Source organism: Strix uralensis, chromosome 8, assembly GCF_047716275.1.
Source record: "Strix uralensis isolate ZFMK-TIS-50842 chromosome 8, bStrUra1, whole genome shotgun sequence".
In the NCBI taxonomy this organism is placed as follows: domain Eukaryota; kingdom Metazoa; phylum Chordata; class Aves; order Strigiformes; family Strigidae; genus Strix; species Strix uralensis.
In genome coordinates this window covers 7,781,232-7,806,597 of record NC_133979.1, presented here as the reverse complement: position 1 = coordinate 7,806,597, position 25,366 = coordinate 7,781,232, and the positions used below count along the sequence as shown (strand labels likewise).

Here is a 25,366-nt window from a genome sequence, read left to right as displayed (position 1 = left end):
GGGGGGCGCCCGGCTCCGAAACCGTTAGGTTGTCTTCTACGGTTCCTCTCCCCTTTCTCTTCCTGTCCAAATATTTTTAAATTTACGCGCCTTAAATAACAGTCTGATTTTATTTATTTAGTTTCCTCCGCGGGCTCTGCCGCCGCTTCGCCTCGGCCCCCCGCCGCGGGCGGCCCCGGGGGTGGCCGCCGGCCCGCGCAGCGCTCCGCGCCCGGCCGCGGCTCCGCCGGCCACCCCCGCCACCCCCCCTCTCCAGCCGCCGCATTTCTTCGCAACTTGCACTGCGCCCTTTTTTCTTTTTTTTTTTTTTCCTCCCCTCTTCTTCTTCTTCTTTTTTTTTTTTTTTTAAATCTGTTTCCCTCCCTTTTCTCCCTCCTTCTCCCCGCAGTCGGGACTGGATCCTCAGCACAACCCCGATGCCTTCGCAGCCCCGCAGCCGCAGTGAGTACAGAAAAGGGACCCACGTCTTTGCCGGGGGGATGTTTATGACACATATTTGTGGCCGCTGCCCGGGCTGCGGCGCTCCCGCTGCAGCTCGGGGCTCTCCTCCCCACCCCCCCACCCCCCCAGATTTCAGGGATGCAGAAGCATCTTCTCCCAGCGCAGCCCACGCAGAAGACGAAAAGAAGAAGGTTTCTCTCCAGGTTTCCTTAAAAAAATGGGAAGCAAGGTGTATTTCCCAGCCAGAGCTTTTCATGACCTTTTGTTACATTTGAAAATTACAGACAGGCGAAAGAGGGGGGGGGGGTAGGGGTGGAGAAATCTAGGCTTCTTGGTTTCTGTATCACAGAAGCTAGGAAATAATCTTCGGATGTAAACTACATGGCACATTTCTGACAGCCAAATGAGCCAGGTCTTGCTCTGCAGACCCAAATTACAGAGCACCACTCGAAAAGAAATAACTTCTGCCATGGCACTGAGTGGTAAGATGGCTTCTTGCATTTTGAAGAAGCACTAAGTACAAATCACCAGGGACATTTTACAGTGCTAAAGGTTACTGCTTGTCATTTTGCACTTTTTCGCAGAATGTCTGAATTACCTTTCAGCACAGTATCAGTTATAATTGTGTGAAGTTCATCTTAAGGAGCTATGAGGAAGAGAATGCCTCTATGTTGGATACTTCAGAATAACCTTGACCTTCATTAGGGCTTATCCTAAAAGATAAGTCATACAGGGAGAGCAGGGAATTGGGCGAGGCACCTGCAAAAGCATAAATGAAATGTCTCTATTTTTAAACTAGTATTAAAATGGCTCCTGAATCCTACAAAACAGGGGACACCGAGGGGCTAAAAGACGAAATCTAGAGCTTGCTGGCAAAATTCACTTCGACACACACAGGACCCTGAGTTAATTTCCTCAGCCAAAGATGCATTTTCTGCCGTTAGTCCAATCAGCACTGCTGAAACTCAAACTGCCAAAAAGGGTAAATTCCCTCTGAAAGAAACTGAATCAGCCAAAAGTATAATCAGCTTTTCAGGGAAGTACAAGACCACTGAACCATGTTTCCAGTTGCATGTCTTTGTTCCTCTGTAACTGCTTTCTGATATTTGTAGAAGTAATTAGGAGGGCCACTGGTATTTATCAGTATTAAAAAAAAAAAAAAAAAAGCTTCATTCTGTGTAGGAAGCATGAAACATTTTGCTTCACAGTGCAGCCACTAAAAGGTTAAAGTCAATTCACAGCTCCTGGTGAAAGTTTTCCTTCAGCAGATAGTGCCTGTCAAGATGGTCTTTCTTTCTCCTGTTACATCCCCAGAGCAGGAAACGGGGCAGCATTTATATGGCAACACAGCCCTCTTCACTCCTTAATATTAAGATTATTATCAACACAATGATATTTTAATGAACACTTATATACGGAGCTAATGAACGTTTAAAGGAAAAGATACACAGCACAAACCACAATAAATGCGATGCCCTGTAGGAACACTGAGTATTCAAAAGCTTTTCAGGGTTTGACCCTAATGAAGCACAAGACCAGTCCTGGGCACACATCGCATTTATATGCAGAGTATACTGCAGGCCAGAATAAGGGCTTCTGCTAAAGTTAATTGTAATTTTCTGGTGAGGGAGGATCGCATGTTTAGGCCTTAAGTTATTAACATCTATTCTGATGGAAATAGGGACATTTGGATACACTTTGTCAAATCAAAAGGAGTGCTTTCTGCTTCAGATATGTTACCACCGAGGTGATGTACCCCCATTTGAATATCTGCACTTCCAAATCAGGCATGCCAGGATGGGAGCATATTGATCAGTCATGAACTTTTGCTTATATTTAGTAACGCTGGAGAACAGGCAGAGATTTTCAGTCCACACTAGCTAGCATACCAGGAGGCCTGGAAACTGAGCTGTTAATTGTAAATACTCCCTACAGAACAGATTTTTTTAAAATTTTCTGAAAGGAGAAGTACACTCTGCTAGAAAAAGCAGCTTTATATCTGGACATACCATAGTCTACGAGGGTGTGTCTGTAGGTACACAAACAAAGCTGTATTTAATCACTCTAAGGGAATTTTATAGAGAACATCTGTGAAAGAGAAAAGTGTATTTGTTTCATGAGCACTGTAACTTTTAATAATATCACCTCCTTGCACCAACATAGATGCTCTAAATAGTGTGATGTCTATGGATTTTTCAGATGTAATTTGTTTGAACTCATGTAAAATAAGGGCTGCAGGCAAAAAGCTGTGCTACACTATGATATATTCACAGTATTTACAATCCAGCACTGTATGCATATATTGGAGTGAACAACAATTTCCTTCCTGTACTAGCATTTTAATTTATAGAAACATATTGTTTTGTGTAAAGAAGGTAGTAGATAATTAACTGTATTCATTTAATCTAATTATAGGCCTCTGAGGCAAAAAGCTGACACTTTTCATTGTGGTATATTCAGAGAAGTTAATTGAAAAAACGTTGCAGCCACAAGGCATAACATGCCCATCGTATATTTGATACTAATTCTTTTCTCAAAAATGGGATGAATCTGATGCTCGCTAGAGATAAGGACTGCTGTTACTCACTCGAGTAAGGCAAAGTCTGGGAAAGCTCGTTATGCAATGCTGCAGTGCACTGCAATATCTCTACAATTCCGTAGCTAACCACAGACAACTTAATTTGCCAAATTGCGAGATGGTTTTGTAATGTACACAAGTATCTCTTACAAATTAAGAAAAGATTGAATTCATTTTTAGCTGGGATGTAGGTCAGAATTTGAACAGAGATTTGCTTCAAGAAGCAATAGGTCAATGTATCAACTCTGAGCTCTGTTTAATCTGTAGGAGGAATCAAGTAGTAACAGCAGCCTTACCCTCTAGCAGTTATTAGGAGTGTAATTTGTGTTTTTAAGCTATCAGTATGACCAACAAATATATAGACACCAAATCAACACTTGCAGCTCCCAAGTATATAAGAATAAATGTATGTCTGACCATCTGCACTTTCGGAGTAATTTTTCCTCACCTGATACATACCAACAACTTAATCTTCTGACAGCATGCTACTTTCATTCTCAAAAGGAAAGTAAAGCAGCTCAGCTCTGCAAGGCTTGCCTTCCAGCTGACAGAGAATATAACAGACCAAACGTGCTGGTTGTGGGGAAGCATTTGCCATTTATGTTAAAGAATGTCCAGCTTGCAAGCTGAATTATCCTGTTAGAGGCAAATATCACCATTTCCCCCTACTTTATTGCTGGAAGAGTGGAACTCTGGTGTCTCTGCAGCATGGGGCAGGACACCTCCCACTCCACCTCCAGCTGCTGCACTCCCTGGCTCCTGCTCGAGTGACCTCCATTTCTGCTCTGCCCATGGGCACACAGAGGCCACCCAGTGCACCCAGCCCTCTCCACCTCTCTCTTCCCATGTCTCCCAGGTGGTGTTATTCCTAGCTGGTGGCAGAAAAAATTGCAAAGGCAGTGCTGCTCACCCCTGTGATGAAGCGTGCCTAATTAGTGTGGTGGTGGTGCAAGCCCTCTTAGATGACAAACACCCACAGTGAAAGTCCATCGAGCTAAGCGCAGGGCCTTGCTTTGCTCTGCCAGTGAGAGGCATTGCTGGCAGCCCTACCTATAATTTTTAAATTACTTAAAATATTTTCAAATATATTTTGCAGATATATTTTTTACTGTGGTTAAAAAAGCAGCATATTGCACTTCAGGCACTTCAAATTTTTGTTAATAAAGTCAGAGGAAGTCTGAAAAGTAAACGGATAGTGACATGCGGTCACCTTAGCTCTGGAGCTCTGGCTCAACAGATCCAGAATATTTGATAAAGAAGCTCTCTAACAAGAAAAAAAGTGTGGCTATAGATGCTAGTCATACTCCACTCCTATTCCTATACCATTACAGATAAATCACAATTTGCACTGATGTCTGACTCAAAAAATCAACCTATTCTTAGAGTTCAGTCTGCACTCACACTCTTTCTGTCCCTTGATGCTCTTAACTAATCTTCCTTCTGCCTGGCTCCTGCCTTCTCTTTCTCCTCTGTGCTGGTTTCTGGTAACTCCCAGCTCTTCTCTTCCCCGCTTTGTTTATTCATCCCTCCATTCCCTGGCTCTTGCCTTCTTGCACTCTTCATGCTTTATTTTAATCTCCTAGTTTCCTTTCCTTCATCTGCATATCCACCCTCTTATTTTTTCTTAATTATTTCCCCTGGCATCTTATCTTTATCTCCATTATGCTTATTAACCTCCTTACCTAATATATCATATCCTTTCCCCATTGCCTAGCAGAATCTCATTAGGTATATATGCATAATGTTTTTTTTCCCCTAGTCATGAAGAATTGCTTCCACAACTGTTTTCTGTCCGTGATGTCCTAGTTGTCCTAGGAGAAGTCCTAGCAGTGGTCGGTAATAGTTGTCTCCTTGGCATCTACCACCTTCATCTCCTCCTTCTGCCTCTCACTTTCTGCTCCTCCCACGCTCTGCAGGTTACAGGCCTCCTCCCAAACTCTTTCATCTTTGTGGCCCATCCTCCTTTTCTCACTGCCTCAGCAGCAACAGAAGAAAGGGAGATAACGCCCTTAGGAGAGGGTAGCCAGATCTCACTTAGGAGTGCAGGAGGAGAAATTGCAGAGAAACGCTGCTTGGTCCCCACTGCCTCAGGCAAAGAGCGTACTCGGTTGCTCTGCAAAAAAGCTGCACGTGGTGCCTGCACGCCATACAGCAGCTGAACGCAGGACGGGCTCCGTCAGCACAGGCTGATCTTCGGAAAATTTAGCTGCCAAAAGCTAACAATTCTTAACTGATCACGTGCAAACTGAGATTTTATGGGGTCTTATAACTTTGTTACATTTGGATGCACATCTGTGAAAACACAGCAATGGTGCTGCCAAATTCCAAGTTGCTGCTCAAAAGGTACATGGATGAAACTAGACCAGTGATGGTGTTCCATTTCAAATTCCTTCTGTAGAGAAATGGGGATACTGACGCTTCTGAATGAAGCAACTGAATTATTATTTTTTAATATGGGCAAAATATTTTTTTAACCTTGTTCTTGAAAATTACTACAGTGGTTTAGCTGGAAACTGCCAAAAATTAAACCTGGGGCAGATGCTTGGCTTGGAAAATACCAGCCTAAAGAGTTACAAGCAACTGAAAACAAGATGCTACTATGAAGTACTGGACAAGATTAAGCAGAGCAGTTCCACAACTTTGGCCTAAATGTGGAAGATTTTTAAGTGACCTCTAATGAATTTCTTAATAACAACTTCATCGAAATAAGCAGAATTCAGTCAGATTTCACACTTTTGGGTGAAGACATTTCCTCTCAAAATAAAGGTTATGATCCAGAGTGCTCTGATGTGAAGAGGGAGAGGAAGGAGTGTGCTGGGATTGAGACTGGGAGCACTGGGACTGAGGGTTGGAGCAGTTTCTTTGGCAACTAAACCAACCTGAAAGATCTACAGAAGTGCAGAAAAAAATGATCAAGAACTATTCTATGGAGGTGAAACTTTATGGAGACAGCAGAGGGAAGGGTGGGGGGAAAGGAACTGCTTCTGGTGTGAGAACACAAAAGCAACAGAAAGGGAAGTCCAAATATTTTGTTAGTTCTGGGGTTCTTACATCCCCCTGGCTCCACTCCACATGTGCTGATGGATTAAACCCATGGAGTAAAGCAGGTACCCTCGTTGCCACACCCTCGTTAGTGTAGCTTGCCATCACAAGCCCCAGGGACAGCATAATCTAACAGCCCCTAAAGGTGTTCCACATCTCCCATAGTTGACTGTTTGCCTTCAGACACCAAACTGAAAACTAAGGCAGTTTGGGAGCTGCTCTATATGTTGAAACCTCCCTTTTATGGCAATGGTGATGTATGTCAGAGTGGCAGGTTGGACAGCTGAGGGTATTTATTACCTGTTTCAGTCATCTGACTTAAAACGCTCCGCTGCCTCTCTGCTAGAGATTTCACACAGGTTCGCAGCAACAGTTGCAGCAATTGCCACTGAATGCTGTTTTGCTTTTAAAACTGTCATTCCATTTCTCTGCTATGGATAAAAGTAAGAGAGTCATGAAGTCCTTTCTAATATACAATGAACAGCCTGTTAATTTGCAAGTACATTCATTATTGTCTATAAAATTAATACTTTTAAATTCTTTTAGCAGATCTAATGGATTGTCTGTCCCTTGACTGTATGTTTGCCTAAAAGACATGTTCTAGCTTGAAAAGAAATTCATTCAGGAAGTCCTGGGGCCTTTGTTTTGCAGGAAGTCAGATGAGGTGAAAATGGTGGTCCCTCTGGCCATTTCATCTCTATCAGTCTCTGTCTAGGATTTTAACAGCAAAATTACACTAATGCTGTAAACTCTCTGTGCAGTTAAAATATTCTGAAATATCTTGCATAGCCTATGTTTGAAGAAGTTTGGTTGGATTTAAGCAAAATACTTTATGTTAATTATCATGATTATATAAATTATGGTCAAAATGGTGACCTATGATAATACTGCATGGAGAAGAGTATGAAATTAAAACTACTTTAATTTAAAAAAAAAAAAATCTGTTGAAAATTCTTGCTAGGTGCTGTTGCTTGGCATACAAGTTCTTTTGCTTTACTTAAAAGTATGTGTTTAACATGTTTAGATTTCTTTTCAGGTTTAACATTAAGCCTGAGTTGGCAGTGCTTAGTTCTGGGACCACTGCAACATTTACATAACATACCTTACTCTTAATGGTATTTTATGCTCAGCACCTTCTTCCATTTGATACAGTTTCACCTTTTTTTTTTTTAGCAGGAAAAATGAGGTTTAAGGCTAGAAGAAAAATTGGCCTGCCAGCATGATCTAATGAACCACAAAGCAGCCTTGAAAGAGAAAAAGTAGCAGGAAGTTCTTTCATACCAGGTATTAAAAATAGACTGCACCAACTCCTGGAATGCACACAGCAGTTATGTAACGATTTTTCAGTGACATGCATTAGGAAATATTCTCAGTAGATGTTTTTCCTTCCTAACACCCAGTTTACTTCTCTGAAGTTTGGAAATTCTTCATATGGATGTTTCTAAGAAGTCTAAAATTATAATGTTCATTTGAATAACCTATCAATTAGCAAGCCACATAATGACACCATCTAATGGTACAATTGAAGTATTTGAATTTAATATAACATTTTCATAATGGTACAATATGAAACATATGATGGAATCCAATTTCTTTTCCCCACAAGTTAGACTCGATTTATTTCTGACAATAACCTTGCACCGGAGGTACCAAAAGAGAGAAATCAGTTTGTGTACATGTCTTAAATAATGAGAATACTAGCTATCTTGGAGCACTGAGAAGTCTTTCAAACATTTCAAAAAGGTTTACTTGTTATTAGGTGCCTTTTATAAATGGGAGGCATCTGTGGAGGACTGAAAAGAGCCAGAAGAGCTATAACGAGCTTCTAACATACTGAGGAAACTAAATGGTAAATTATTTTGAAGAACATCTTTCTCAGCCTTTTCCTCCGAGATTGAGGAGCTTTCCCAGAGGTCTAGGCTCTGGATCTTCACAGTATAATTTGAGAAGGTAATAAAGGAGATGGAAAAGAATTAAGGTCTAACTTTTGGATTTTCACAGTCCTATTGTTTTCTTGGATTACTTAATATTCAGAACAAATCTCTAACGTCCTCTGCCCATAGCAAGAGTTTCATACAAGGAGTGCAACTATACTTTCTTGTCTGCCCAAAACCTTGTCTGCCTTTTCTAACTTGTCTGTTGAAAGACACAAGCCCTGCCACAACCTTTAGACTTCCATGGCCACCATGAATTTATCACTAACATTATTAATTTCAATTTATACTTCAAAGACAGCAAAATTCCCTAACACCTACCTAACACACAGTGTCAGTATTTCCTAGGTTGCCATGTTTCAAGATGTACCCAGAAGCACAGTTATGGACAGTTTTCATCACCCACTCATGTCAGTGACGGAGAGTGATAGGAAATATTATGGTGGGTGAAATTCTGCCCATATTTTGGCTCCAACTAATAAGTTTTTCCCAATTCATGTAATGGAGATTAAATACCAGGAGATCCTAAATGGTCAGATATGACTATGGTAAAGCAACATGAGTCTTTTTGTAAGATGAGTAGAACTCCACTCTTAGTGTTGGGTCTGGCTTTCCTGAGTTGTCTTTAAAATATTTTCAAAAGCTAAAAATGGTTTTTGTGGAGCAAGTGAAGCTTCACACTGTTCTTTTTGAGAACACAGAAAAACATGATCAAGGTATAATCAGATAGAACATCTTGATTTATTTTCTCTCCTTACTGTTCTGCAGAATGACAGAATTTGAAAAAATCCGTATTTGAGGTATGAAAAAACTGTACCACATTCAAAATATTTTATTTTGGAAAGATACATAAATAATAAAAGCAGGAGAACAAGTTAGCCTCTTGCAGGGAACCTGCTGGTTTGATAAAATATTAAGAAACATCTTAATTGGCAGTCTGAAAGAAAATGAAATAGGGCATACTGAATCCATGTCAAAAATCAGTATTAGAAGAAGGAAGTGAGCATCATATTTGAGATAAAAGTCCTGCTTTTCAAAATGACAAACATAATTTTTTAAGATCAAGGCATCTTTAAGGCCATAAAATGAAAGAAAAACTGATTAAATTATCAACAAAGTCATTTGCTTCTTGACGCTGTTATACAAATATATTTCTGAGAATCCAGTGCCTAAAAAGTAATTTGTGAATAAGTCAATACTGATTTTTCTACACTGATACATATGCAAATCTCGAGCTGTTTATGAGGGGGGGAACACTGTTTCATGCATAGTATTCAGCGGTGCTCTGAATTACAGGAAGACTCTCTCATCATTCAGCCTGATTAGTTTATATGAACTGAAGTAAATAACATTCTGTATTTTCTTACATATTTTATGACTATGTTCATATAAGCAAAAATGCTTTAAATCAGACTTTGTCCATTTTGAGGAAAGGACATTTTAGAGCAAATAGAGAATTACAGACTTGTTACATTAAATTTTTCTGTAAGCTATGCTTCACTCAGTCATTTGTGAATATTTCTGAGTTTTACTGGATATACTATCTTACTTTTCATATGAGATTTGCTGTTACTGAATGCGATATTCAAGGTCAACATTGCAAATGTAGTTGTAAATGAAAGCTTCTGTTTTGGCTGAATTTAAAATCTCAAGTCTTTTCTGTCCCTAAACAAACATGAGAAACCTGATTTGCATATTCAGAGCAAAAATGTTTCCTTTTTTTTCCCCAAATTTGCTGTTATTTTGCTTGCAATTTTCCTTTTGTTCACATACCTTTATTCTCTTCATTAAAGTTGCTGCTGTGTCTAAATTAACAAGTCCTATTATTATATTCATCAATGGGGCAAATTTGAGATCACCTATGAAAACCAAAGCAAAGCCCTGCCACACCACATTTTCATCCACTTTCCAGAAAGACAGAGATTATCCTGTAGCACTGAAGGCTATACTTTTGTGGTGGGAAGATATTCTGAATTTTACACTGTTTGCTGGCTACATACAACAGAAGAATAGACAATACCATCTGAGCTTGGGACAATTAACAGGATGTCTTTAGAATATTTTTATTATATTAATCTTTTCTTTTGCTTGAGCCAGCATTCCCCTTGAGAGGAAGAGAAATGATGCTGAGACAACTTACTATTGCAAATTAATTGTATGGTCTATTTTCCAAGCATTTAATTTGGCCACAGCAACCTGTTTAACTCAGATGAGTTGTCAGAAAGTGACATAAAAGAGAGACCAAGTTCTTTAGAGGTGGCCAGTAATTTTAAAGGGATGAAGGGAAATGGCTGGCATTATTGCTTTTGTGCAAGTAAGGCCTCTTTTAAGCAGGGTAAGGGAAAATCAAGTGATTTAGCCTCACCAAAATTCATGCTACTTGAGATCTTTTGGAAATGTTGATTGAAGAGGAACTGTAGACTGGAACAGAAGACTGAGAAAAGAAGTCAGGCTTCATGTGGCAAAAGCATATGAAACATAAAGAAAAAAGCATAACAGTTTTTAGTTAATCCTGAAATTTGGAATACAAGTTTGGGATAGGAACTGGGAAGGATGTACCTGCCCAAACCTGAGCCATCTACTTGCAAGGCAGCTGTCTCTACCTGCATGAGAACAGGTAAGTCCATTGCAAAAAGGCGAACACACTAGGTCCCTGTTGCTTCCAAGTCAGTGGGTCTGAATTTGATCTTTTACAGTGAGGTTTGTTTTTTCTTTTTTAGCTCTGGCATTCTAGGAAGTATTTCCATGTGTGTACCCCTTGTCTGAGTCCACTCTTGGTATGTGGGCCTCCATGATTAAGCAATCTTGGATCCTTAACCCACTGCCTCCAACTTTCCCAGCCTGCTGCCTTGGTTCTTCTCTCACAGCTGTATGGATTTCAACTTTTCAAAGTCCAATTTGATTCAGTCTGTCAACACAGGAACTTACATTTGACATAAATCTTTTTGGGACCACAAAGTTATAATTTTATAGTTAAATACATCATGATGTTTTTCTGGGAAAACTTAAAGGCAGTGGATAATGGAGACATCTTAGGATTTGGCATTTTATCAGACTCTCAAGGAATCTCTCCCTGAGTAAACTCTGTTTCACTGGGAATATTTATTGTGCTTGTCATGAAAGAATTCTGCAGAATTCTGTAGAAGAGGGTGGTTTAACACCCCAAAGAAGACTTCCACTAGTCTGATTACTACCCATAATGATGTATCTTTCTTCCATGAAGCAGGCAGGCATAAGCAAAGCCTTCTAATAGGGAATTACCCTTTGAGAATAGGACATAGACATTTTAGTTATAGGGATTAGAAGACCAATAGATATGAATACAAATTTGGAATGGGTAAAATACTTATCCTGGTGCATTTTGAAGACAATCAGTTCCTATTTTGTCCTAGACATGGCTTATTTTCAGAGAATCACCTTTCACAATTTTAGATTCCAGAGAAATATGATTCCCAGAAGTTCAGGGATTCCTTTTACTGAACTGACCTTGAAGAAAAGATATGTTTCATTCTGTGCCTACTCTCCTCCTTTCCTGCCCTCCCTTTATCGCTTTTGAGAAGCCAGTACCACCAGTGACATTCACCCTGCAGGCTGTCTGCTCCTGCCAGCTTGCCTGCGCTGCAGATGGTGGGCAGGAGTGAAGCTCCTTGCAGGGACTGGGCACAAACTTGTTCTAAATGTTACTCAAAAATCCTAATCTGAATCTTGGTACCAGATATCCATTCACTTATTAAGAGCAACTACAGCAGACAACTAACGCTGTACTTTTTCTATTATTCAAACCTGCTGCTAACAATGAAGAAGATGATGTCATTCCCTGGATGTGACAAAGGACTAATATTATATGCAGTAAAAACAATGAGTCAACAGTTTCTATGCCCTTGAGGTCAAAGCATTCAACAGTTTTGAAAGTAGACTGTTCTTTTTGTGCACAGAGCTTGTAGTTGTATATTAATACAAAATGTGTAAAATCAAGATAAAATTTAAAAAACCCATATTTTTTTAGTTTCAATGTTTCAAACTAAAAGTCCAATTGCAATATCTTACAACATAAGCTGATAAAGATTTCACCCAGATATGTTAAGTATAATATTGCAAAACGCTTTTTTTGGGTCAAAAATACATTATCTCTGTTATCATTTGCATGATCTTGAGAGGCACTTTGCAATTCCCAGTAACATCAGTAAGAACTGTGAATATTAATGCAGCAACTAAACAATATGAAATGTTCTGGAGATATTTTGTAATGGCCTGAAAGATAAGAAAGACCTTTAACATGGAAATATGTTTTGAAAGACAATTGAAAGCAAGGACTCTTAACAACCAAAGTTTCCCAGATTTTCTGGAATACACAAGGTATTGACCAAATCTGGGCCATCTTTAACCACAGCTGCCTCTAGCTCAGGCTACTGCAAGAAATGCCTGCTGCTGATACAGATCCTTTCTTCAGTAAGTCTGAAAGCATTATGGAGGATTAGTATCCTCCTCATACAGACAGTGAAACTGAAGCACAGAGAAGTGACAGCTCAAGGTCATTTAAAAGTCAGGAGAGTTTGGAAAAGAACCCAGATTTCTCAATCCCTGTCCAGCACTCTGCCCACTGGGCTTCATTGCCTCGCTGAGTATCTGCTTGATATAGCTCCTTTTCAAAACTAGATGTAATTTAACAACTTTGAGAAGTTTTCAATTCATCATATTGTTGTCTATAACAATTTTATATTGTGGAAAAATAGCCTTGCCTAATTAGATCAAGCTGCTGACACACAATCAAGTGCAAGGGAATCCCAGGCAGTTTCCGTTCCTGTTGTCCTTGCAGACCAAATCCTGAGACAGGAGAGCAAACTGGGTTATATCTAGATGGGCTTCTATGTAGGAAGAAATATAATTTTGCCTGCATTGATGCTAGCTGACAGTGTTTTGGATTAAAATGAGTCCTAGTGTGGAATAAATAATATTCAGCATCCTGACAATTAATTTAAATTAAACCTTAAACTCTGAATCCCAAGGAATTTCTTCTGGTATGCTGACAAAGTGCTAGACAAAGTTTTCTCGGTTTATGCTGGCCACTTTACTGTGTTACCTAAAATACCTGCAAATGGGTTCAGATATAACTTGTACAGTAGATCCCAGGCCCAAGTGATTACTTAGGCAAAATATGGAAGAGCGCATCTGGCAGACCAGCTGGTCAGCATCCCGACAGCTTTATTAAAGAAGTAAATGCAAGGGGCATGGCTCAATCTGATCTTTAAACTCTGTGTTCTAATGCTTAAGAATCTCTTATCTTTTAGATATTTAAACCAAATATTTAAGCCCTAAAGATATCTCAGGTGTTTTAGAGTTATGTGATACTGCTCAAGCAAGATGAGGAAGCTTCTGAGTTATCCAACAGTCACAAGGGCTCCAGGGCTCTGCGCGGTTCCTTGGAAGTGACAGAACTCACGGGGTCTTAATGACGAGGACTCGTTAGAGCACTTCAATTGAAACATATTTCCACTAAAAATTCAGTGACAAGTTGCTCTTATAAACTCAAAATCAGGCAGATTTAAGACAAGGCAAAATGAAGAGACTAAAGAAACTTACAGAATTTCCTCCTGATATCTCGAGCTAATTACAAATCATACAGCATGCACAGTTTGGCATTTTCATTTCCATTGTAACTAATCCTCCACAGTCACAATTAAGGAAGGACACAATGATTTTGATGTCATGTAAAAGAGTGATGAAATATATTTCCTGTGTGAAATAGACAGACATTAGAATCTCTTTTTGAAGTCGTGAGATATTTTTGCAGGCAACATCTCTTATTGCTTAATGAAAGACAACATCTGAATGTACTGCAGAAAGATTCACACACACCGCAGCTGCGTTAGGTATGCTGTTCAGCAGAATACATGTATGTGTTCCTTTCCTGTGATTCACACAAATATATTTAATTATATTAAAGGTAAGAAAAAATAAACATATCCTAGTGTGTTCCAAGAGGGATCTTTACCCGACCTTTGTTTTTAAAGCCCTGATCCCAGTAACAGACTTCGGAAACTTGCATAACATTAGGTACTCTCAGTCCGATTGAAGCTGCTCCTTTGTTAAACAGTGTTTTACAAGTTTAAACTAAGGTCAGAGATTCCTATTCAGGAAAATACTGAAGATTATGTTTAAAATTAAACATAGCATCATACTTACCAGTTCTACTGTTACTTTTCTTGTGTATTAATACAGGCAAGAATGTTTTGTAATATTAACCTCCCCACCCTCGTTCAGCTGGAAGGCCTTTTGAGAGAACATCATATGCTCTCCTCTAATCATTCCATAAAGTTAAATCTTATTTTCTCTTCCCTGGTAATTTTCTATTGTTGTGAGGAACAAGAGGGAAACTTTATACCAATTTTAATCTATCTTCCCTGATGAAACAAAGTAAGAAATAGGCATAGCACATATAATATGTTAACTATGTTTTGTCAGTTAGCGTTGTCCGTGGAGAAGAGGCTGGCATACAAAATCTGATGGATATTCCCTCCCTCTTCTGGACAGATCCATACCCACTTCCAGGAGGGAATTTGGGAGATCCCTGACTTGATCAGTAATTTTCCTAAGTTCATATACAGGTCTGAAGCCTACGCTATTAAAGAGAAATGGTGAGAGAGGTTCTGAGAAGGGCCTCAATGTATGTTACATCCAGCTGCAGAGCTGAGGATGAACCCAAATCCCATATCCTGGGAGCAGCAGCAGGAACAGATGCCTCTTTTCAAGCCAAGGTTGGAGCCAATCTGTTTCTGAACGGCAAGACAGGGTTGGGGATGTTAGATGGAGAACGGGCCTATTCCCAAATCCCAATATTAGACAAGCAGGCATACAGGGACTTCAGGTAAACGGGTATAGTGGGTAGGCTTTCTTATTGAGCTCAAGAGATAGGGCAAGATTTTAGAGGGGACAATTTTGTTTCAGAATACATAATCTGTCCTATCAGTTAGGTGGAATTACTACCCACTCACAGCATTCTACATTTCTAGAATGGTATTACTCATTTTCCTTAACAGAAACCTAGTACTGTGGTTTTGGTGACACACTGAAATGTTATTTTGATCTTTCATGTGTTTTCAGCTGGAAATGTAGTCTTCTTCCTGATCCTAGATTAGAGTCCATACTAGAAAAAATATTTTTAAAGTGATTAAGAATAAAAGTTTATGTGAATTTATTTGTAAATGCTGGTTATGGGCCTCTCATAACAAATCAGCTTTTTTCCTAAAAGTCTTTCTAAGTACTAATTAGGAAATTGTCTGTTTTCTCTTGCAAATGCTGCATTATGTATGAGTTTTCTGACAAGAATAAAATACTGCTTTTTAAACAGGAGTGGATGTTATCACTTCAAATGTGCTTATATGTACTTCCTGTGCTTAGATACAGCCTAGCAATAACAATACCACAATTACCAGAATGTATAATCTATAATGTAGTCCTGTGTAAATCAACACATAGCCGAAGGAGCTGCACACATCCTGCAGGATACCACTGCCATTCTAAATTGTTTCCGGTTAACACTGTGCATCTGCAGGATGATTTCTGAGCCGAGCTCAGACTGACTAACTTGGACTACTGGAAGTTACCTCCTTGTAATATTTAATAGGTTCTATATATAGATTTAGGTATAGACATAGAGCTAAAGCATGTTTTGTTCATGATTGCCTAAATGGGAAACCAGAAAACCAGACATAGAGGAAAAACAGTTTTGATGTTTTAAAAATACTGACGAGATTTCCAACAAGAATGCAAAATCATTGCAAATATTGCAAGGGTAAATGTTCAGGATTTCTGTGGTTGTTAAATTACTGAAATAATGCATACCTGGATTTTACATACAGTGGAGACTTAAAGGTATAATCTCAGATGCTCTGCTATACCCTTTAGAATGGAGCATCACTTCTCTATGTAAAATATCTGAAAAATATACATTTTTGAAAGTAATTTTATGAAGTCAGAGAAAAAACAAAGTCTAAACTAAAACAGAAAAAGTCATTTTAGTTGCAGCACACATTGCAGCCATACACTCAGAATAATCTTACAGGAATAATCTGACCGAATGTCACCATTGTGATTCAGTTAGTCCAAACCAACTGGACCGACCGACTCCGAAATTAAATCTAGCTGACATGTTCAGGGACTTTAAACTTTTAGTTAGTTCTCTGATTCTGACTTTTCCAAATGGATGTTAAAACCAATACAAAGTTTTAAAATACTGTAAACTACTTTAAAATATAGTTTTAAAATATGATCCTTTTTTTTTTTTAAAAAAAAAAGAGGTGGCAGTTGTGGTATTTGATAACTTTTAGAGGTGGTCTCAATGAGCCCCTAACTCTCATTCTGCTTTATAGCTGGGGAACCATCTCTCCTGGGTATATATAATTTCCACTGAGTCTCTTAAAAGCCACCAGAATTTTAGTATGTTTTAAAATAATAATACAGTAATTTAAGAGAAAATACATTATGGAAAACCTTTAATTTTTCTCTTTCCGATACAGGTTTACCATACCAAAAAGAGATTCTAGCAGGACGCAATAATCAGTCCAGTGCTTGCTTGAAAGGTATTTTAAATTATCCCTTTTTCTTGCTGCTTTTGGTACAAAATAATGTGATGAATAAATGACTCAAACTTAATTTATCCATTGCAGAAGATCATAGAGAATATTTGTTGTGTTAGCATGCACACCTGCATTGCAGAGGTCATTGAGGGGAGCAGGGTAGGGGTGCAAGAAGCAACCATGGCCACGTGGCCAAGGGTAGCCGAAGAACTGAACACACACATGCTGAGAGGAATGACCAAGCCCCTCCGCACTTCAGCTCTTCTGGAACATGCAAGTCTGCTATAAAACAGTGTAGCCATTCAGATCCAGAAAAAGAACTTTTCCCTGTAAGTTTTATTGTCTTTTTTGTACTGGGTGGTCAATTAATATACTCATTTTACATTCCCTGTTATTGCCTTTTACTTTCTCTAGTCTGATTTTGTGTAGAAAGATGCTCATAAACTTGACCACCTGTACTAAATGCAGTTTGGGATGGCTGCCTTTTTATCCATGATTGAAGAAAAAAGACTACTACTAAATTTTACCTGTATATACTAATCCAGCTGCTCTCATACCAGGTCCCCCTATAAGCACTTCATACCCCTTTGGAATTAATAGTCAACTGTACATTATCATGACAGGGTAGTGGACAGCCTGGCTATCCCCGGCTGTAGAAAAAACTGAAAATTAGGCTACAATGTGCCATAGCCACACTAGGGTCACTGCATGGAAGCTGACTTAGCTGAAGCTGAGGATGAGCTATTCTGCTTGCCTGGATTCAGGCTGACTCCTGCAGTACTACTGAAGTGATCTAAACATACATCTCATGCTTTCCATGAGAAGACACATCTGTGGGGCATGGTGTTTGCACTGGTAACCCTGCTAGGACATACACAGCTCTGCTGGGCTTAGTCTCTACGGATCCAGGTCTTCATTCTTCATCAGCCCGTCTACTTAACCCTGAGCTGTCTCTTAATTTTTGTACATGATTTTGGACTGTCACAGGTGTGTGGGTGCTGCTCCCACTCAGGCAGCAGACAGACCCAGCTCTGCTTACACAAGTGATTTAAAAAACAAAGCTTGCAAACCTGTGATGTCATTAGAAATGCAGATGATATTATGCTTATAAAATAATTATTAATTCTTTCACGATGCAGATACTTCAGTCAGTTATAAAAAGCAGGTAGAATTATCAAATTGTATTTGTCTTATTTATTGCTAACTTTTTAGCTGTGGCACCACCTTGTGGACATTACTGCATGGAATGAAAATCATAGAATCATTTAGGTTGGAAACGACCTTTAAGATCATCAAGTTCCACTGTTAACCTAGCACTGCCAAAAAAGTTGACTAGTGGCAACAAAAGCAACTAAAACAGAGCAGGCATTCTGAAAAAACAACTACATTCACACATGATTTGCTAAAGCAGAGTAAAATAACTAAATTAAAAACCTGATTCCTAAAAATCCACTTATGAAATAAAATGTATAATAAACATTGTCATCAGTGTACTCAGTTGTGTTTGCAGTTTTTACCAACTCTTCTGAGCATTAGCCAAGAAAATTGGTAGCCTTCAAAACTATCTTTGTTCCTTCTTGATTAACTAGCAGCATCTGAACCCCAGTTCCGTTGTTGCTGTCCAAACAGATATGACTTGTGCAAGTATCCCAAGCGACAAGACTTACAAATCAGAACCATAATACTGAACACATGGAGAAAACCTTAGGTCCTACTCTATAAATGCAAACTCAACAGTGAGATTAGCATCCAAGCTAAACCACAAGAAAAATAATCTCTGACAGAGATGAACTGGTGGATCTTTTAAATGCTTGCTGAGAAACAAAACAATAAATAAATTTAAATTCCACTCTGTTAGCCATTGGATTCCCAGAACAACCTTTCACAGTTGAGATAACAGGATGTTACTGTTATGAGTACTCTATCTGCTATATGGGCAAATCAGTAAAGCACAGAGGAGTCAGAATTTTAAACAGAAGGAGATCTCCAAGTTGTGTGCAGCATACACCCATCCTGTGTGTGCACATCTGAGTAAGCTTGGAAAGCACAGTATTAAACATTGAATTGCATGTTCTATTTCCATCTCTTCAAAAAGTAACTGCATACAACTTGTTATTAACACTAGCATCAAGTGAAGGAGGAGAAGACGACGAAGACTTGAACCAAGTTCCTCCCTCTTGGATTGTCAATGGGCTGTGCTGAACTCTATCTGGGGATCTCACATGCATAAACTCTGCTTGGGATGAACAGCTGCTCTGTCTCTGGCATAGTATTGGGGCACAGACCTCTCATTTCATGTCTCTTCTTCAGATATGGACCTCTGCAGCCCAAACACCGCAGGCCCTTTGACTAATAATGACCATACCACAGTTCCTCCCCAAACTCTCCTTATTAGTATATGAAAGTTCACCCACCTACCAGAGCATTTCTATTTCTAGCTTAACTCTTAGACAAATATGTAACTATTAAAGAAAGGCATGGAAACTCTGCAGCCTTCAGCTGAGAAAACTTCTTTTAAGTAGCTCAGTTGATTTTTTTTTTCTTTGTTAGTATCTCTTTTTAAATGAAGTTGGCACAAGTTTCTTTCTGGATTTTTGTGCATTCACAAACTCTTCCCAATTAATCATTATAGTGATAGGAATAACCAGTAAATCAAGTTTTCAGCTGGTAGCCTCAGAGGCTGCTCCACAACTGCCCACTGTCCTTGTGCTGTTTCTAACTGAAATGGAGTGTTACAGCAAACATAAGAGTTCACAAAATGAATAAATACAAGTAGTTAACAAACTTTTACAGGGATGCTTGCTTGACATGTAAGGTAACTCTTAGAAGAAGTGGTCTAGCATTTGAAAAAAAACCAAACCACTCTGGGAAGAAACCAAGCACAGAAAATCTCAGACAAGCTAAAATGATATACTGAGCCCTGTCAGCCAGGGAAGCAAACTCATCTCCAATGGCATTTGCAGATCTTACCCAGGAGCAGTGGCTTACTGGAATTTGGTGACATGTTACTCACATGGATTCCACAACCCACATCCTTCTCTATTCTTGCAGTTAAGTATCTTTAGTAAAGGAGGTAAATAATCATTGCTGCCACCCACTGCTGCGTAGTCTTGGAAGAAGAGGGATGAGGAGTACAGTATGGCCTCTGAAGACTCTGTTAGCCGAAAATAATCCGATTTACAGGTATTGCACTAAGAAAGAAACCTAGATTACAAGGAAATCCAAAGTAAAATTTACTCTTTGTTAAATAACCACTTTTTATAATAATGTTAATTGTCGGAGAAGTTACCACCTGAAAGATGAAGAACGGAGTGGATTACAGGAATGGAGTTAAAATAGCTAAAGCAACCTCTGAGGTAGTCCATTTCATAATAATGTCACCCTGAAACACATTATCAGGAAAGATCAGAATATACATGAATATAGGTTTTAGAAAGTTAGTTTATTAAAATGTCATGTAGTGCAATGAAATATATCGTTTGGTATAAAGTCTATATTAGAAAACACTGGAAAAGCACCTTTAGCTAGCATAGCTAAACATACACAGGGATGGTTGGGCCAAAAGAACTTTGGAATTAATGAAAGAAAGTTTGAGCAGAAAATAACAATGTGCTTTTTAAAGGAAACACTTCCATTAATGACATAAAATTATGTAATGTCATACCTGTTTGCATTCCTGGCCCATCTGAAACAGAATGGTCTGAACACAGTGGATGCTGTTACAAACAACAAAGTTATTTTCACATTAAGCTTTTAAACTTTCTTGTTTATGTAGATATTTTGAAACATTTATCCTTCATTCTAGAAGAGACCCTACTCCTGTTGGAACTGCTGTCCTTCCTTTGGGAACAGCAGTATTGTACCTGTTTTATGAAAGAACATAGAATAAAATGTCGTTTTTTTCCTTTAATATCTCATAAAATTAAAATATCTTTTAAAACGTGACAATGACCATATAATTTTTACAGTATAGATCTTTTCAGAATTGTTTCTTAGAAACTCCACTTTATTTTGTTTATTCTTCAATAAACAAAATTTTGTTTATTCTTCTTCATCTCAAAAAGATGAAGCAGTTTATGCTGGTAAAATTGTTTTCCTTTAGTATCTTCATACAGTAAATATTACAGCTGTTTTACTTCTTGTGCTCAGTAATTCCCTAGTGTAAGTGTACTGTTTGGAAAAAATATAGGGCTTCTAAATTCTTAGTAATTATTCCTAGAGATTGACTATTAAAATTATTTTCAATTTAAATTAATTATTTGTTTCTGAAAAAATAAGGCATTTGCTACCTCTTTTTCATATTGAGGGCAGAGATTCTCCTTCTCCTTAGGTACCATCAATGTAATTCTGTTCCCCATTGCAATCAGTTGCACTAGTGCAGCCTTATTAACAGCCCTGGATGTATCTGGATGGAAGTTTTCATCCAGAAAATTGCAGCAGCAGTTACTGTAAACCTGGGGTGAGTGACACAGAAGAGACTGTGCCAAGTCTCTTCTTATATTGAACTCAGTTTATAAAAATACCTTACTTCTCATCTTCCTGAGCAGGTGAAAATGTTATTTTGTATCCATCACATCCAGTTGATTTGCTTTTAGAAAGAAGCTAATAACCTGTGTGGTAAAAATAACCTTGTATTTCCATAATGGTATTTTCTCCAGAGACTTAGAACTCCCTTGAATGTTTTAATTATCTCTTTCCTGAAAGTCAACTGGCACTATATTAAAATAATTTTCTTCGGGTTTCTGCAAGAACTGATTTCTTGCTGAATTAGCATATCAACTACAAAACCAATTTCCACAGCATCGGTGACCTTATGTCACTTTACATATTACAGAAGCTAGACAGAAACAGGGAAAAGTGGAGACAGCCACCAAACCCTAGACATGAAAGTTTCAGGGGGTCCTTCAACAAGAGAAAAATATTGAGGTGACATTCAGAAAGTTTGCAGAAAGGGACAGATAAACACAGCCTTCTCTAGTCCAAATGCAGAACCTATTTGTTCTACAGAAAAACAAAGTGCACAACTCTAGCTATCAAAAGACAAGGTAATATTAATAAGTTATTTAATACCTTTTTCAGCTAATGAAGGTTGTATAAGCCTCTATGCTTATTAGACATTAATTTTCTGTATTACTGAAAAATGGGTGACTTGGAGCTATGCCAGGCCTTGATAGATATATTAAGCTATAAATTTATAAAAGGAAAACAGTAGAAGTAGGAACTGCTGCTAGGTGTCAATTTAAAGTAATACTCTCCCCACCAAAAAACCCATCCCACACAGAGACTACTGCAATCAAAGGAGATACGCTGTAAAAGCCTTAAGGCAGGGAAAAGTGGTACCAGAAGATGGCAACTTAGGACTAAGTGTACTTGACCTTCATATGTTATTTATGTCTGAAGACTTAATGTTGTGGTTTGAGGATGGGTTCATCCATAGCAAAATTTGCTGTCTTCTAATAATTATCACAGGTGTTATTTACACATGTCTTGGTCTGCCAGACCCAATGTGACTCCATATATTGATAATAAAGAAACAGGTTATTTACTTACTGTTTCATTTGTTGAAGTGTAAAAAAAAAATCAAAAGCTTTATAATATATTTATATCCTAATTTCTTGTGCAATGCTCCTCAATTTCTTGTTTTCCAGAGTGCTTTCCCTTTTTCTTAGAAGTAATATGAAAGACAAAGAGTTTTCAAAAGAAGGATGATCCAGAAATTCTTAACACTGCAAGTTAGTTCCTTGGCATTTTCATGATGAAAAACCACAGGTATATCTTCCTATCACTATTCAGCTGATCTAAAAAATTATACTATCTTTGCCTTTCCAAGTAAATCTTGTGTCTATCAAAATATGAAAGTGGTTTTTGAATTTTGTCTTTGTTCTTATTCTGAAGGTGCTGTAAGAACAGTCACAAACTAAGTGCCATAGAATATGCAATGTAATTATATTTTGATTTTACCTTGCTCAAATTCTGATATTCTCAACTCCTTCAGACATAGTACTTGCCTATTACTGAAGTAATACGTCAAAATACATTGCAGTTTGCTAATATCAGTATTAGTAAAGAAAGAAAGCATGTAACAAACCAACAAGCAGGTTCTGCACCATAAAGCACCAACTATTCATTTCTAGAGTAATGTATATGGTAAGATTTTCCAGAGCAAGATTAAACTAAAATAGGTATTAAGATAGAGAGAGGTTGTTACCATCTGCAGTCCAGCTGAAGTGAGAGATCTTTATGGGTATTCAGTGTCATGGATAGTAAGACCCAAGTCATTTTTATATTTGTATTTTTAAGTCAAATGTTACTCTGATGAGACAATCAAAATACTTAGTAGCTCCCATTATGGCTTTTCTGGGCCTCAGCCATCTGGATGTATTTCTACGATCACAGCCTTTGCTTTCTGTAGGATTCCTACACAGTCAAGTTCCAGCTAAAATGCTGACAAGACATAAGCAAACTGCTTCAAATATTCACAGCATCACTGAGTTTGGAAGCATCTCTGGCGATCATCCAGTCCAAACCCCAGCTCAAAGCAGAATCACCCAGAGCACACTGCTCAGAAGCTTGCCCAGTTGGATTTTGAGTATCTTCAAGGATGCCAACTCCACAACCTCTTTGGGCAACCACATGACACATGCTCCAGTCTTCATGGCCCTTTCCTGCACTTGCTCCAGTATATCCAAGTCCTTCCTGTTGTGGGGAGCCCAGACTGGGCATACTACTCCCACTGAAGGCTCACCAGCGCTGGGTAAAGAATAATCATTTTCTTAGACCTCCTGGCAATGCTTTTCCTAATGCAGCCCAGTATGCCACTGGCCCTCTTTTCCAATATATGTTTACAGATATTATGGAATTTTAAGGACATGATTAGTTTTATATTTCCAGGGCCTGCTATATATCAGGGAAATACAAACTATATTATCCTGCTAATACATGTTTTATGTCAGTATCAGGGATTGTATTTATGCTCTTGTTGCATGCTTTTCCTAAATAACTGGCTCATTAAAAACAGTTGTTTGGGGTGACTATATACAGCCTTGTAAAACCATCTGTGCACAGATTTCTGAAGGTAACACTGAAAACCTCTAACAGTGCAAATCCGGGTATCTTTGTAGGAATGAAGGCATCTTGGAAAACTGCAATTCTAAAGAACAGGAATTCTCAACTTCATCCTATTGTTAGTGTTTAGATCTAAAGATAGCAGATTAATCACCATTATGTTTAACTCACAGATAACTTCTGTAACAGTAACATACAGCTCATAAACTTCCAGTTTCCAAAACCAATCCATATTGTTTCAGAATCCAAAAATCCAGTTTTCCCTCACGTATTCCTGAGAACCTTCCACTTCCTCTGCAGCTGCCACAGTGCAACTGTGGACAACACACTTCTGTACTGACAACACACAAATTTGCTGTGGAGAAAGGCCTTTAGACTTTCCAGTGGGTCCTCAGGCAGCCTAAAGCAATGAAATGTTCTATCAGATTTGTTTGTCTTGGCAAGGAAGAGAGCAACCTTGTTCTTGAAAAATCTACATTTAGTTCCTCATCTATAAACAATTTTCATCAGTTCTTCCATCTGCAGGCTATGTCTTTGTTTGGCAAACAATTTGCAGTGTTTCTTGTTACACATGTCAAATTGTTTCTGTTCTGCATGAGCTATGATGACTTAAAGGACTGAAGTTTCATGTGGTGGAAGGAGTTTGTTCCCTCTGAATGCAGTAGTACCCTTAATGCCTTGGGTTGGTCCATGATTTCCTTGCAGTTCTCATAGTCTGTGACTGCAGAAAACAGGAACAATTAGGCAAAGCAAAACTGCTTGCCAATACGCAGTCTAGCTAATGTCCTTTTACCTTCTGGAATGGTTTAAAACAGGATGCAAAATATTCTTCCAAAAATACACAAAATCCTTTATATCCTTTTCCCTATAAAGCTATGCCAAAAGCCCTGGGAAAGTATTTTGACTCTTCAGCTAACATGCTCAAAAGAAAACTGGGAGACTGGCAAAAGAACACAATATAATTATGACAATGCTGGGATTCAGATTAATATCATGAAAAGCAAACACCTTTCATACCACTCCTAGCTCTCACATATCTGTGCTGAAGTGAGATTAAAATTCAGATGCTAGGAAGCAGAGCAGCTCTTCCCAAAACAATACTAGATTGGCCCAGGTGGCCACAACCTGCACGATTTTTCATAGACTGACTTTCAAAGTGCCTCATAGCTGCCTCTCAGTCTCAGAGATGTTGAATATCTTGCTCAGCTTTTTCCAATGCAGACCAGATGTTGTATTGTGATAATTCTCTCATGGGCCTTTTCCATTTTGACTCTCCATCAGCTACGGATCCAAAGAGACATTACTTGAAAAACAGGAACCATAAAAGAGCCAGGAACATATAAATTAAAACATAAGCATTAATTTGTTTTCCAAGATACAGATGTCTTCTGTCAGTTCAAGCCTTGATCTCTCCACCAGTTAAAGGCAACAGTTGTTCTGTGGAGGCATGCACTGGAAATTAGCCAACTGGCATTAACTTTTGGTTCTGATTGAACTGGGGAAAATTTGAAACAGAAACACAGAATTAAAAGTTGTGACAGTAACTAATGGCTGGTGCCATTTTAAAATGTTCACGACATTAATACCAGAAAAATACCATAGGAACAGTAGAATTATTGAACGTTTTGGACAAGGTTCAGAAGAGTTTCAAGTTGTCTTTGGTGATGGCAGGGGCCTTTCCTTCTTCTTACCTTGCTGATCTGTTTATCCACAGGGACCAGGATCCATCT

The 25,366-nt window shown here is 38.5% G+C and overlaps 1 long non-coding RNA gene across 2 annotated transcripts; it reads left to right on the top strand.

Annotated features, from left to right (window-relative positions):
• The first annotated feature begins 368 nt into the window (after positions 1 to 368).
• LOC141946392 (uncharacterized) lies at positions 369 to 23,808 on the top strand. 2 transcript variants are annotated; one of them, XR_012629826.1, is made up of 3 exons: positions 369 to 441; positions 7,235 to 7,345; positions 22,220 to 23,808. It is a non-coding gene; the product is annotated as an uncharacterized LOC141946392 (long non-coding RNA). The 2 variants fall into 2 exon arrangements; XR_012629825.1 differs by lacking the exon at positions 22,220 to 23,808 and adding an exon at positions 7,821 to 8,608.
• Positions 23,809 to 25,366: the final 1,558 nt, after the last annotated feature.